We start from the raw sequence: 12,969 nt of genomic DNA on the forward strand, positions 1-12,969 counted from the left end.
TCCAATGGTCTATTTATGTGTGTAATGGAATTGGCTCTAGGCATTTAGCAGCTGATCTTTATTTACTTTAGATGTCTTCAAAAAGCTCTGCTCTCCTCACAGTCATTTGTATATTAATAAACATAAGCCTTTGAACATTATGAGTCAGTTAAAAAACCCTAAACCAATGACCACCATAAAATAGTGTTTATCCTCTAAGTATAAATGAAGCACTTCATAAATGCCAATTAACTAATAATTTATTTTTCCTAGAGACTTAGGTGAGAATTATCACAGCGTTGGTGACAAATCTGGGAATCGAGTCTGATTCTTCACTTGCCTTTCCTTATCTTTGTTTGCTCTGTCCACTTACCTCAACTAAACTCCTTTATCCTTTATTTCTTAACCTACTTTTCCCTGAGGCCCCATTATTTTGAAACTATCATCTGGTATTTGGTGAAAAGGTTACTCCCTTGCTTCCTCCCCCTTGAACTATTTCCTCCTCACGAGTTTTCCCAAACTTTCTTCTGTAAACCAAAGAAAATAAGAACAAAGCATTAGCTTTGTTATAAATGAAGAAAACTATTCAGAGTAGTAGAAAAGCAGAAGTGAGAATCATTAACTAGAGATCTTGGGACTGTAATACATAAGCTGGCAAAGCCATAAGGGATCTCCACTCCTTAGAATTCTGGGGCTCTTTGGGTGATTTTTGAACTTACAGAGATACAATTTAGGAGCTCTTGAGATGTACTGTTAATTGCATGGATATCAAGAGAAAGTCCTAGTTTCCTGCAGAGTTTGGAAGGTTTAGCTAAAGGAGACGGTTTTGTAAACATTATGATTTGTTTGGTGTTAGTCTCTGAACCACATTCTGTGCATGTCATACTGTTGAATTAGAAGCTAGATAACCTCCAGATTTGTCTTTAGGGGGGCCCCCTTCACCATCTGAGCTTATAATTCTTGGGCAGAAGCCAGGTTAATAGCTGAAAGTTCTCCAAGAGAAATTCATTGAAAGTCCCTCTTTCCTGGGTCACACACGTTTTCCAGACAATCTATACTCCTTGACTAACCAGGAAAAATCACCCAGAGCTACCCTAATTTGTGGGAGTATTTACCCTGCATGGGGTTTTTGAAACTTTCCTTAATACAAGTAAAGGTAAGTAATCAAATCTGATGTAAGTGCTAGAGGGCTGATCGACTCATAAAGCCTGAGTTAAATCTACTTTAACCTTTAGTGACACCTTGTTATGCTATTTCCAGGCTGGATTTCTGATTAGGCAGCAGCAGTTCAGCATGGACCTAGGAAAAGCTGTCTGAAGAATAGACAGAAAATTCTAGGGTTGCCAGGGTTTCTATTACAGGATGCAAGAGAGTTGTGACAAAACTCTCCCTCCTCTCTGAAGTCTTGCTTGGGTATCAACTGGTTTCCCATCTAATAAGCAATAAGCAACCCAAAAACTCACTTGCTATTTCACCAGCTTCACTTGCCCTTTTACTTCACACACAGCATTTTGATAATTTACCCAATGCACGTCTATTTGATAGCCAGGCCATTCTCTCTCCTAAACATCTCGTCAGTGATAGAATCTGACATATTTTGACATCCTAGAAGACAGAGCTGGCATTTGTTGGTTAACATCACAAATCATTTAATAAAGCCTCAAACTCAGGGTTACTCAGAATCCTTTTCCTTCCTGTAACAGTAATAGGTGATCACTATGAAAAATGAAGAAAATACACAAAGTTAGTGAAAAATCCCCACAGTTCCACCAAATGAAAGAAAATCAGTGTATTTCCTCTAGTCTTTTGAAGAGGAGGTTTTGTGCTGTTGTGTTTTGTTTTTGTTTTACACACTGTGGTCATATGTTGTATGTAGGACTATCTAGCTTCTTAATTTAACATTTTATCATAAACATTTTCCAAGTAATTATGTCATCACTGTAAGCATCCTTTTAAGTCTTGCATAATGTTCTGTTGAGGGTCAGCTCCATGATCTGCTTTACTAAACTCTTATCGTTACACATTTACACTGTTTTCCAATTTTGCCATACTAGAAATGATATGATGAGCAGCATCCTTTTACAACATTTTTATATTTAGGAATATTGCATCAGACTAGATTACTAGAAACACTACAATATTATTGGATCAGAACAAAGAAAAACAGCACTGGCTTTAAGGGCAAGGACCCAACAGGGGAAATAGCTGTGTCAAATGCAATAGATGAGTTAAAATCATTACTATATAATAAGCTTATCCACATTTGTAAGAAAAACACTATCTGTGACCCAAGTAAAGATCTGGCAATAACACCAACTATTCAAAATACAAAAACATAGCTGCAATGGGTTACGTGGGAAAATGTTCAGCCTTGTGAACAATTCAAGAAATGCAAAATTAAAACAAGATACTGTGTAACTCCATCTATAAGACATTTTAGAAAAGACAAAACCAGAGTGATGAAGAATAAATCAGTGGCTACCAGGGGTTGGGGTAGGGTATGATAACAAACAGAAAGCATGGGCACAATTGTTTGGGAGATGGAACAGTTTTACAGCCTGATCGTGGTGATGGTTATGCATCTTCAGAGAATTATACATCAAAAACAAAGGTCAGTTTTACTGTATGACAATTTAAAAACACACACACACATACATATATATGTATATACATGCTACTGGCATTTCAAGTCATGGATTATAATTGCAGAGGTCATGTAGATAAAATACAAATAATATACATTTGAAAATTTGGAATTAACATGATAAAAGATTAATTCAAAATCTTACAGGAATCAAGAATAGTCTCAAATAATGAAAGAGAAATAGAGCCTCAGAAAACCAGCTTTTATTCGGTATTTAAGCTCTTCTGAAATTTTGCATTCAGGTGAAAACAGCTGAGAAAAAGTATTTTGTAAGTAAAATAATTGACATTAGAAGTTGATAATGTCAACTGTCATAATAAACTGTCATAATAAAAAGAGTTAAAATACATAAAATATAAAATGAAATACATTATTTCTTTTACCTGTGAAATCAGCGAATATTTTAGAACTGTTCTTATCTAATGCTGGCAAGGCTAACAGGGATCAGATACTTTATACAGTGTTTCTGGGTGTGTACATTTCCACAATTCTTTTGATGATATATGTGTATATATATATATACAGGACCCAAAAGATGTTTAGTAAGTGCTTTTTGCCCATGGTGATGAAATTAACATAAAAGGTTTTGTGGGCTTTTTTTTTTTTTTCTTCCTTTTTTTCTTTTTTTGTGGTAAGGGAGAAGGGGGATTTCCCTGGGTACTAAAATAGAAGGGAGAATTCCCTTTGCACAAAAATACATGTGCTGGAACAGCAAGTATAAGGACCCAGCTTGTGAATCTGCCCTTCTGCCAGTGTCCCTGTGGGCTGTCACTTTCCTGCAGTCTCATCTTTACCTTCCAGTCGTGGTGGCCCCACACTCCACAGAGAACAACGTGTCCCTGAGACGATGACCAGAGGCTGTTCCCCACGGGGCACGAAGAGGTGGCCCCACACATCTCCCCTCTGAGCTCTCAACTCACATCTTCGACTCCCTCTTGGGCATCTCCAGGCGGCCCTCAACTCGTCGGGGCCCCAGCTTCCCTTTCCAAGCTGCTCCCTCTCTTTTTCCTCAAGTTCAGTGACTGGTGCCGGGATTCCGGGCTTAGACTCTTAGACCTGCCCCAGCTCCTTCCACCCCACCCCACCCTCCTTTATTAGCCTTCCTTCAGCTCTGCAGCGTCTGGCCCGACCTCTCGCAGCGACTCACCCTGCCTCTCAGTCTCCAGTCTTGGTGCGCTCTCATTCCCGGTTGCTGTGGTCCCACTGCCTTTCTTAGGGCCTTACAGAGCCACCACAGCCTCTCCGTGCCTCCATCCTTGTGGGAACACTGCCCCCTCTCCCCGTGGGGACTTCCAGCTCACTCTGTCTGCCATCTGCTCTCCAGATCCCCCCACCTTGTCTCCCAAATTCCTGCCCAGTCTCCACCTCCTCTCCACAGCTTGCTTCCTGCCCCCCTCAGACCCATCTGGGTGGGATTTACTCAGCCCTCCCTCGGGGACCCCCTGCCAGACAGCACCTGCCATGCCTCTGCCATTTCGGATGTCTGAGGGGGGTAAATCCTGTGACTCTTTCTCTTCTGCTCTCAGCCCTCAAATATGGGGGACTCGGTAGGACCCCACCAGGATTTCTCCTACTTAATTATCGAGATACCACCATGAACTCAGAAGAGGGTTTGTGATTCAAATGGCGGGAGGTCCCTGCGGCCTCATGGGCAATGTCACTAGAGCCCCACAGAGCGAGGGGATGGGGTGGCTTACTTTCCCAGTCCCCAGCTGTGAGAAAGGATTTTCTTCTGTTGTCACATTTAGTGGGTCATTTCGGTCTGCTTTTGGGAAGGGGGACGAGTCTGAGTGTCTGGCCTCACACTACCATATTTCCCTTTATTCCTTTATTGGATTGGCTAGGTTCGTGTTTATCTTCCCTAACAAGACTGCAGAGTCTGGGATCAGGGATCATGTCTTAATCACCTTTGTAGCTCCAAGGGCCAATTCCTCTGTCAATGAGCCAATGCATCTTTGCAAAGGGAATTACCTTTCAAAAGCAATCTTTTACATAATCTCTCTGTCTTCATACATGTCTTTTATTTGCAAGGATATGCTCTGGGCTGGTCTAGTGACAGACAGTGATAGAGGAAGTTAACAGCCCAGGGAATGTCCCAACCCTCCTTACAGGCAGAGCTCAACTGCCGGAGTTATTTCCCCATCTAAGTCTTGTTTTCTCATTTGGAAAATGGTGATAATACTACCCATCTCATAGGGCTCTGAGGATTAAATGAGCAAAAATAGGTAAGGTGCTTAAAGAGAGTTGTCACAGGGCAAACTGTTGATAAATGTTGGTTATTATTACTATTACTACTCTGGTACATTTTCTAATGGACCTTATTGACTTTATTGGTTTATACCTAAAAGGGCAGGAGGAGAGTTGAAATAGCCTCTTAGCAGCATATCCAGGCTGAATTATGTGACCTTCCTTTGTGCTCTGCTACTGAGCTCCCAGAAAACCCTACATCCATCTCTTGTATAGTCCTATTACCCTCTAATGTAGTCATCTGAATTCTGGTAGTAATCACAACGGAATACCAGTTATGTCCACCCAATCTTCTGTGCCTTTGCTATCGCTGATGCAAAATATCATTATAATATGTACTTTAAACTTGTAAAGAATCTTTGCTTCAATGAACTCAATGTTTAAGGATGATCTCGTTTGTCTTTAGTGTGTAGCTGGGATGCAAGAAGATGAAGTGTAATTGCTCAGCTATAAGCTTAAGGTCACACACACGCTATTGAGTACTGAATGGAGAACGCTGGTCTCCTGATGTGTTGGGCATTGGCTCATTTACTTTCCTAGGGTGTTGTGCCTGCTGCAGTTCAAATCCGCCACAGCTTTCAGAGGGCAGGGCTGCCACAGCATAACAGAATTGATGGGGACCAATTCCACACCAACAGAAAGCAGCAGAAGTGCTCTAGACTCATATCAGCTGAAAAATACCAAGGTCTTACCCTCCACAGCAAATGAATTAAAAATAAGCATAATTATTTTTTAAAAATTTGGACAGCATTTGTATTACTATAATGAAGTCCAAGGCTCAGTGGCAGAGAGAGACTCTCCTGGAAATAAAATAGCAGTTATCTCTTCATCATTAAATTAATACCTTGAACATGTAGAAGAGAGAACACAAATAAATCAATAACAAACTTCGGAATGAAAACAAAAAGCATTTAATGGTTTCCAAATGCATCCATTCAGCAAAAATTTGGTAAATTAAATATTGGTTCAGGTAAATTTTGGCAAATTAGGCTACACCTGTAGCTCTTACATTTCTTTATGAGATAGATTTCTTAGGTAAAAGTGACTGCTGTATGAAATAACCTGCTTCTGTAGAAAATCACCTATAATAAAAATTAATTTGCCTTGCAACGTGCACAGAAGAAAGATGGTAACCGGTGAAAGAGCATGTAATCAGAGAATGTATTACCCTCTTGCTTAGACTTCAAGAAAGTAATATATTAAAAAGAATCTGGTTAAATATTACCCTCTCAGTGTCAAAGAGAATTAAAATAATGAGTAAAATAATGAGTAGAATTGAAGATAATATTTTAAAATAACCCCTAAAATATGTGCTGCAATGAGAAAAGAAACACAAAACTAACATTAGACCATCTGTTAGAACTAGTAATATATGATGATTTGTTGGCAGAGCTAGTACTGCTCTCCTACCAACAGACATTAACAAGGCCCAAAAAATAAACAATAGTGTAGAGATTAAACAAATATTGAAATAGAGAAAATAAAGCACCTAGGATGACACTACAAACATTCTGACAATAATTTTAATGTGTGTCATGACTATATAGTCCACTAACTCATAGCGCTAATCAAATTCCGCAAATACTCAAGAATATGTTCCAGCCCTTGTTGGATTAAGTCATAATGTCTTAACCTGTTATTAAATGCCCCCATGTCTGGCTTCAGCTTGCCCTCAGCACACCACATCTTACACATCTTAGCAGAGGTCCCAGACAAGATGGACCAGTCTCTGCTGAATACCATGCCACTCCTTCTGTTTGGATTGCTCTATCCATCTCTACCCACGCACACCTGCCATCTTTCAAATTCTTTCTCTTTCTTCAGTACACATGTATTGCACCATTCAGAAATTCTTTCTTGCTCCCCAACTGGATTAAATCATTCTCCTTGTTCTTTCCCATAATAAAATAACAAAAAAGGGCATCATTTGTTCCTTTCTTACAGGAACTTGTATATTTAGCCAAAAGGGATTGGTGGACTTAGGTTTCTACTTTGTGTCCCATGAAGGTAATAGCTGGGTCTTTCTCATCTCTGTTTCATTTACCTTTCGGGGTATAACAAACTACTCCAAGATGTAGTGGCTTAAAACACCAGTCATTTATTTGCTCACGATGCTGTGCTGACCGTTAGCTGTGCTCAGCTGGGATGGCTCACGTGTGCTCCACGTGGTGTCAGAGCTCTTTCAGATCTGGCACCTGAGCCGAGATGTCTGGGCTGGCTGGGACAGCTAAGCATCTTTCTCCAGGGTGTTTTTCAACCTCTGGAGACCTACCCTGGGCTTGTTTACATGGCAGTACCATTCTGAGGGGGCAAGAGAGGAAATTGCAAGGCCTTTTGAGGGCTAGGCATGGAACTCAAACGAGGCACTTCTGCCGTACCCTATTGGCCAAAGCAGATTTCAAGGCCAGCCCCCATTCAAGGGGTGGGGAAATCAAGTCTACCTATTGATTAAGAGATCTGCAAATAATTTGTGGTCATTCAAAATATACCACCATGCTTATCCTCCAAAATGCTTAGTGCTGAATATTAGATACAGTAGGCAGTCAAATACATATTGAACTTAAATGAGTCAGCTGGACATCTTTTGGTGGAAAATCAGATTTTTATGTGAGTTCCAAGAGTGATATTTCTAAACTAGTGGTTCTCTAACTTCAGCGTGCATGAGAGTCATTGCAGGAGCATATGAAAATGCAGATCCTAGTTCTCCACTTCCTGGGAGTCTGATTTGGTAGGTATGGAAGTGAGGACTGGGAATTTAGATTTTAAAAGCCACCCAGGAGAATCTGCTGCAGATGGGCCCTTGAACACAATTTGTGAAACTCTGGTCTAGACACATCCTATAGCAACTAGAACTGACACAGTTATAGCCACATCTACTGTTACAAATGTTGACTGTACTTTACCTCATGAAGTCCTTTAAAAAAATCCTACAAGGCAGAGAAGAGATTACTAGGTACTTGCCTGATAATATTAAAAACAGTGATGACATTAATCATCGTAATTAACACTTAGAAACACTTTCTCATACATTATTCCTTTAGATTCTCCCAAAAACTGTGGTGTGGGGTAGGACAAATACTATGATTACTTCCATTTAATTATTTTATAAATGAGGTTCAATGACTTGCCCATTGTCATGAAGCATCAAATGTGGTGCCAGAATTTGAACACAGGCCTTCGGATTCCAAATCCCATTCCATTGCACCCTACTGCCTGCTGTTTGAATTAAGGGCCCTCAAGAGTATTCTTAATTCATGTTTTCCATGCTTTTTTCTTATCTACTTCTCACTTTTACTTGTCTCCTTCCAAAATTCACAGCATTCCCAAGCTCAAATAGGGACAATTATGGGCAGACCTCCTCCACATATGCAGGGCTGCCTTACACAGGACAGGCCCTCACCAGGGCCACTGAGAAATCAAATGTCCCCTGAGCTTGCATATTGATCTTTTTTTCTTCAGCTCAGGAATCTGTCAATGCTACTGATATGAAGCAGAAGGAAGAAGGAGAGAAGGAAGAGGAAAGGCGAGAGGAGACCTGGAAAAGTAAATTTTTAAAAATCCAGTCTGACCAAATATGTGCTCAAGATTTAGGGGGTTGGAGGATGAGAGGGTTCTAGATGCCACAGAGTTGGGCTCTGAGGATCTTGGGGCACCAGATGGTTAAGGAAGGAATGGATTGACTAAGACCTGGGAGCGCCAGTGAGCAGCCAGCCCCTCCACGCTCTTCTAAGTCCTGTGCTCAGCTGCCCCTCTTCTCCCTGCACCTCCAGGGCCTGTTAGATGCCTGCTAGCCACAGCGGGAGGCAGTCAGGCTCTCACTGCGTGTGTGACACAGCCTTATTGTGCACCCTGGAACTCATACATCACACACAGGGTTTAAAGGGGTGTTAGGCTTTCCATTACCCTTTATCCCACTTTAGAGCTGAACTACCATGCACGTGCTAGAGGGCCATTGCCCACCTTGGAAACCCGTCATTTATAACAATATTTCTATATTTTTCAGAGTCCCAACTATTGACTTAAAAATTACCCTTTAAGTAACTTTTGATTTTGGCTGTGGGTGTTTGAGGGACAGAGCAGGAGATGGCCATTTGTGGTAAAAAACCACAAAAGAATCATTATTCTATTAACACTCACCAAAGAGTCTAATCAATTTTAACCATTCTCCCACATACATTTTACACTGCCTTCACATGTTCTGTGGATGTGAGGTAACTACATATACTTTTAGTGGTCAAGGTGACTACATTACAACTAATTCTGATTTCTAAACAAATTCCGCAGTCAGTTCCTTAAAGGTGATTTGATTAAAGACGTCAAAAGATAAAATGGAAAAAGTATAACCGAGACGAGCAATTAAAAAGTGCATGAGCAATAAAAAAATAAAAATAAGAAGACTCACTAGCTTCTTTTCTCCCCCATCTGAGATCCGTTCTCAGTTTGGTGCCCTTGAGGGAGCTCTAACTGAAGGTCATAAAGTGTCAGTTTGGAGAAATTCTGCTCCCAAAGATCTGTAAGTCAGTACGTTGGCAGGTGGACTTGGCCCTTCTGTTCCTAACTCCTCACTTTCATTCCATCTCTCCACATGCAGCTGCCTGGGGTAGATTTCTTGTGAATTCTGTAACTACCCACAAATTGGCTTCTTAGTACTAGGGGCATGCTGTCAAGGTCACTGATCCCAAGTCCATCCATCTGTGACACGAGAATTACAATGTCTACCTGTAGGTATTATTTTGAGGTTTGTACAAGATAAGGTATATGAAAACTCCATAAACTAGAAGATTCCATGCAATATGCCATAAATATTAAGATGATTAATAAATTCACCTCATTCACTCTTTACAAATCATTTATCTAAACTAAGTCTCCATCAACTGTAGGATGCATCATTATTATATGTACAAGGAAATAAAATACCATCAATTAAACTGTAACTCAATGTTTTCCTAGCACTTAGTATTTTGATTTTATGCTTATTGAAAGTTACTTTAGACATAAATTTTTATCATTGTTATGTGCATTTTAAAACTTATGCATAGTTTTAAATACGCAGTGAAATTGTCTGGCATAGTCATTCCTAAAACGTTTTATTCACACTAAGAGTCCCAACGCTGCTGAATCATTTTTCACTCAGAGTCATGGATGCCTGTGCCTAGCACTATGTTTCTTAAAGGGAACCTGATTTCAAGGTGCATGTGGAGATCGATGGCACAGGCACTGACAGCTCAATCGCAAAGCTCCTTGGCCAGGTGAGGGTAGAGGCAGCCCGACTGCAGGGTATTAAAACAGGTGAGATGTAGTGTGGGTTTCCCCAGCCTTATTATTCCACCTTAGTCTTGAAGATCTATGATTGATTGCTGCTGCTGCAATTGCAGGGCTCAAATTGTAGAGGTAGTGACATCTACAAGAAGTCAGCAAAACCTTCTTTTGGCCTATGTGGGAAGACAGGAGGAAATTTGTAGAAAGCAAAAAGTGTATCCATCTGAAGAGTCAAATATTTAGCAGCTGTGCCAGTCACTGTTCTCAGAAAGCAGAATTCAAAGATAAATAAAATTTGGTGCCTGCCCTCAAGGAGCTCACATAAAAAAAAAAAGAGAGAGAGAGAGAGAAGAAGGGGACTCAATTAGCATCCAAAATACACAAGTGTAAGAGAAGCTTCAAAGACAAGATGGAATATTATTCGGCCCTAAGAAAGAAAGAAGTTCTGAGACCCCTGCAATGCAGAAAAACCTTGAAAACATGCTCAGTGAAATAAGACAGATATGTAAGGACAAATATTGCATGATGTCACTTATAAGAGATGTCTAGAAATAGCAAAGTTGCAGAGACTAAAAGAAAATTAGAGGTTACTAGGGATTGGGGAAGGGCAGGAGGGGTAGTGTATGAAAAAAAATTACAAATCCACAAAATGTGGAAAGAAAATTATTAAACTACTAGGTAAAATGAGGGTTAAAAAAAAAAAAAGAACCCGAAAGGAAATGTAGATTTCACCTTCACTTTCAGTTTGGGGGATATGCAGTGAGAAGTCAGACAGAAAGCTGGGTGCTCGATGTCCTGCTTGGAAACAGATGGCAGATCCTCTGTGTTGTCACCAGCACGCATTTGGGGCAACTTATTTTAAATGAATATCAGCATGAGGGCTATTCGCCCTAATGATTTTAAGGCAGCTATGTGAACATCAGCCTGGGACCAGTAGATTGTGTTAGAGAGGGAAAGAAAAGAGTTAGCCATAGGCAATGGGGGCTCTTGTGTAAAATCCTCCAGAGAAAAATAGCAGAAAAGTCCAGAGGGCAAATATGACCCTCTGAGCTCTCAAGGCCTTTTGCTTGTTAATTCCAGAGAATTCTTTCAGGTGGAATTTCCAAAGGGAAAACTACTTGACAGTACAAGGGAAAACAGTGACCCTACAGAGATTACAAGATGCAGCACAAGCTAGGAAAAGCCAAATCTATGCATCAGTATGGTCTACAATTACTGCATAAGCAAAAAGGCAGAGAAGATACTTCTACATTTAGAGTAAAGTAAGTAAAGTAAGTGCAAACATACAGCTGGGACAAGTGCCACCAGAGAGTGATACCTAGGGCATGGCAGGGAGAATTAACTTGTCCTGGACAAGTGGCTGGTTAGGAAAGCTTCTTGGAGGAAGTGACATTTAGCCAAGGACTGACGGTGAGCAGGTGATGAGGGTGGTGGGTAGAAGAAGAAAGAAAGTTTGAGGTAGGGGAACAGCACGACAAGGTTCCGACGCAGAAGGAGGACTGGGACATTGAAGGAAGTTTCCCAGGTGAGGTGGTAGCTGTCTTAGTTGGCAAAAATACTTAGAAATTTCTTGGGGTAAAACAAGAGTCTCTATTTTCCTCTCTTCTCCACTGGAGCCTGGCTATCAGGAGGCACCAGAGGCCAAGGAAGTGGCTTTGTAGACTGGGAGAATAATTTGGAATTCCCTAGGGTGAGGAGGAAGCAAGTGGGTGCAGGGGAGTATTGGACGTGGGAGGGGAGAGGTGGGGAGGGGAGGGAAGCGGGAGCCTGAGAAAGCAGATGGCTATTCAGGACCCCATGTGATCTCATTCTCCAGAGCCCTCCTTGCAATCTACAAATTTCCAATGAAGTCCACTACACTTGTCAATTAACTGAATGAGCGGCATTTTATTGTGGAAACTGATACAGGGCTGAGCTTTCTGTCTAGGTTGATTTGGTGTCTGTGGTGATAGATACACCAGCCTGAGACAGTGGTATCCCAGAGTACAAAAGACCCTTGGAATTGTATGAAATCTCAGGGAAGACTTGGGCTTCTATAGCCCACAGAATTGCAGCTCTAAGTAATTTTATCTACAGCTGAAACGCCAAAAAATTCCCATCGTGATAAATGCACAGGATTGCAAATTCCCTAATTCTGATGAGTATTAAGAAGACAGCAGATATGAGACCAAAATTGGCATCTGAAGCCATCTCCTACCTCCCCACAAAAGCTGGGAGCATTCTTAAAAAAATTGAAGCAAAGAGATTATATTCAAATTTTAGTTAAGAAAAAGTGCCTTAAGCATGGGCAATTCTGTTCAAAATCTTCCCATTTTTCAAATTCTTCCTTTTGACTCATGCTGAGTGATTTCTTGGATTTGGAAACTTAAGGGAGAATAAATGCTTTTTGTTTCAGATCTGAAGGCACAAGAAAAGAATGATAAATCTCTTGCAGTTTTGATTACAGGATCATTTAGTAATGAAATGGAAAATCCAATTAATAAAGCTAAATTACTAACGATTTCAAAATAAGTGTAGCAAAATTGATACCTGATGCAAGGAATAAATATGACAAAATAGGTAAACAAATATTTTGCAGCTAAAATACCAACAGATTGAAACAGTCTTATTTAACGGTCATTTTCTCAAAGTTGTGACATGGCTGTCATTTAATAGACATCATCATCACTTTCTCATGGTTGTGGAACATACAAATGGACTAAGAGAATTTTAGTGTTTTCAATAGTGAATAAAGGAAAAAAACTAAGAAATCAGTAGGAAAAAGAGAGAAAAGAATTTAGGAAATAGTTTAGTTATGATGATGTCACAACCAGGCTTCCTCTTAGACAGGTCATCATTCT

General features: G+C 40.4%; 1 protein-coding gene across 1 annotated transcript in view; it reads right to left on the reverse strand.

The window, feature by feature from the left end:
- The window catches only part of PRKCQ (protein kinase C theta), a 158,533-nt gene that overhangs the window by 94,343 nt on the left and 51,221 nt on the right, over positions 1 to 12,969 (reverse strand).

The sequence above is a fragment of the Choloepus didactylus genome, chromosome 8 (genome assembly GCF_015220235.1).
Source record: "Choloepus didactylus isolate mChoDid1 chromosome 8, mChoDid1.pri, whole genome shotgun sequence".
In the NCBI taxonomy this organism is placed as follows: domain Eukaryota; kingdom Metazoa; phylum Chordata; class Mammalia; order Pilosa; family Megalonychidae; genus Choloepus; species Choloepus didactylus.